Raw genomic sequence first — 2856 nt, 5'->3', positions numbered from 1 at the left:
TATGTCTGTTAATGTTTCCCTCCTTTTATCCTTAAAATAAAAAAAAAAAAAAAATAAATAAACTTTATAGTATTAACTTTGTACAAAGTAAAAGCAGAAAGAAAACTGTCTAACAATAATAGAATTATATTCTAGAACTGACAAAATATACTCATATAATGGAATACATACATTATTTTGAAAGATAATAGTAATATTTTCTAAATGTATATATGATCTATTTCACAGTAAGCACGAATGAAATTATAATATGAATAAAAGTAACAGGGATTTATTACATTAGCATATATATATATTTATGGTAACATGCTCTGAATGATTGGGCATTATTCAGCCTCACATGCAGAATGTGAGACCATGTGTGGTCATATTATATTCCTCATTTGACAAATAATTTTCTATTGTTAATTTCATTTGGTATCACTTAAAAATATGTACAGTATTTTTCTTCTTACACCTTTTCATGCTTCCTAAATCTTTACTAAATCTTCCTAAATCTTTGAAATAAAAACCTTGCATATGGTTTATTGGTTTACAGAATAATTTGTCCCTTAGAATTATTCTAAAATCTATCATATGTGGCAAATGTCTTGAATCAATTTTGGTCAAATGTGCATTCCTCAGAACGTGATGAGAGACAATGATCAGAGCTTCGAAGAGTGATATTCTCCTCCATTTTAACACTTGCTCTGTGAAAGGGCTGCTCTGGGTAATATCAAGGTCTAGGCAACGGGATACACCATTTGCGTGCTTACTGTCAATTTGCAAGACTAAGGACTTTCCATGTGGACATCCCAGGGATGAAAATATATCACTTCCTCCACGGCCTCCCTTTTCTACGCTCTCTCTCTCCAAGACTGTAATGTTTCCCAGTTGTTTTCTATCAGTGAGTTAGTAAGTAGTCTATTTATTATTATCCAGAAAAGGTTGATGTGGTACTGATTTATTAATATGTTCCACTGCACTATCCCTTGAAGTTGTAATAATTGACTGAGTTAAACTATTGGGCAAAACAAGGCCTTTGGGGAGGCAGTGAAAAATCTATAAAACTCTCCAGAGGATCCAGTGGTATGGACAGCACCTGTACAGTGCCTCAGAAGAAGCAAATAAAACCGTGGGTAAAGAGTTAATAACCATCAATTAACATTGTGATCATTCTATATAGTAACATGATGGAAGGAAGGGAAATAAAGTATGGCTTGATTAAAATCAGCCCGTACCTATGACCTAGTGGACGTGTGTTTCCGTTCACCAGTTAACAATTTTTTCTCATCATCCTCGTTAAAAATAAAGGGATCAGCATGGTAACTACAGTTAAGGACACTGTATTATTTGCTTGAAATTTGAGAAAAGAGATTTTAAGGATCTTCATTTTCCCCCGTACACAAAAGGTCAGTGTGTGGTATAATAAATGTCTTCATTAATTTGGCTATGGTATTAGTGCACGATGTATACCCACATCAAATAATCACATTGCCCATATAATACATAAAATGTAATCTTTTTCAATGAAATATTTTTTATTTTAAAGAGAATAGAAATAAGAAAAAAGAACTTAAAATGATACAGGCTTTCAAAACAAGATTAAATATTTAAAATAAAATTTTAAAATACAAGGATGGATGGCAGGGTGGGAGCAGCAGATGGGCAGGGCCTGGGTCAGACTCAAGCCCAGGTGGGAGGTGGCTCAACTCCACACAGCAGTGCACTGGGGGCAAGGAGGACCATGGGACGGCTCTGACCTGCAGGTGAGATGCTGCCACCGCCTCCTTCATGTGGTGTCTCTTTGGGCACTTTCCCAGTGTCTTCCCTCTGTGTCCGTGTCCATGCTTCCCTTTGCATAGGGATACCAGTCACATTGGGTGGGAACTTTAATGCCTCATTTTTTTTTAATTTAGAAAGTTTAAAATTAATGTTTGATTGGCACATAATATTTGTACTGTGATGTTTTGATTCATATATACATTTGGTAATGATAAACTCAGACAACACAGCATATCCATCACCTTAAACTTTAATTGTTTTCTTAGGGTGAGTTTATGTAAAACCCTCTGTGATAACTAGAGCAATACAATGTACTATTGTTAGTTATATCCACCTCCATTCCAGGGAGCACCACAACTGCTCCTCCCATCTACCTGCAGTGTGGTACCCCTTAACCAATCTCTCCGCACCCCTACTCTCTCCAGCCTCTGTAACCATTACTCCACTCTCAACTTCTATGAGATCAACTTTTTTAGATTCCACATGTGAGTGAGCTCTTGTGGTATTTTTGTATTTGTTACCTTAGTTCCCTTAACATAATATTCTCCAGGTTCATCCATGTCCTGGCAAAGGACAGGATTTATGATTTTTATGGCTGAATAGTATTTTGTTGCATATTTATCACTTTTTCCCTATGCAACCATATGCTGGTGAACATTTAGGCTGATTCTATATCTGGCTACTATAAACAGCTGCAATAAACATGGGAGTGCAGATATCTCTCATACATGCTAATTTTATTTCCTTGGGGTATATACCCAGTTAGGGGATTGCTGCATGGTAGTTCTATTCTTAGTCATTTTTTTTTGAGGAATTGCCATATTGTTTTTCATAACATGCCATATATGTTTTTCATATATCCCCACCAAGAGTGTATAACTTTCTCCATATCTTCATTGGTAATGACCCTATTTTCAAAGAAGCTCACAGTCTGAAGTATATGTGAGTTTTAGGGGAAATAATTCATCTCTGAGGTAAACACAATATTACCCATGCACAAGCATATTTAGGTGGTTGTTACCATGTTCCTATTTTCAACAGATTCTTGAAACTTCTCACACTTTGGGATAGTGACTGTGGAATTCATAGGAT

The 2856-nt window shown here is 35.7% G+C and overlaps 1 protein-coding gene across 1 annotated transcript in view; it reads right to left on the bottom strand.

Annotated features, from left to right (window-relative positions):
* LOC102029347 (contactin-associated protein-like 3) overlaps positions 1-2856 on the bottom strand; it is a gene marked incomplete at its 5' end in the record, with an annotated part of 54958 nt that overhangs the window by 46878 nt on the left and 5224 nt on the right.

Source organism: Chinchilla lanigera, unplaced genomic scaffold (genome assembly GCF_000276665.1).
Source record: "Chinchilla lanigera isolate Chin_1 unplaced genomic scaffold, ChiLan1.0 scaffold00205, whole genome shotgun sequence".
Taxonomy (NCBI): Eukaryota; Metazoa; Chordata; class Mammalia; order Rodentia; family Chinchillidae; genus Chinchilla; species Chinchilla lanigera.
The sequence above is the reverse complement of the archived record's forward strand: the minus strand, read 5'-3'. Positions and strand labels throughout refer to the sequence as shown.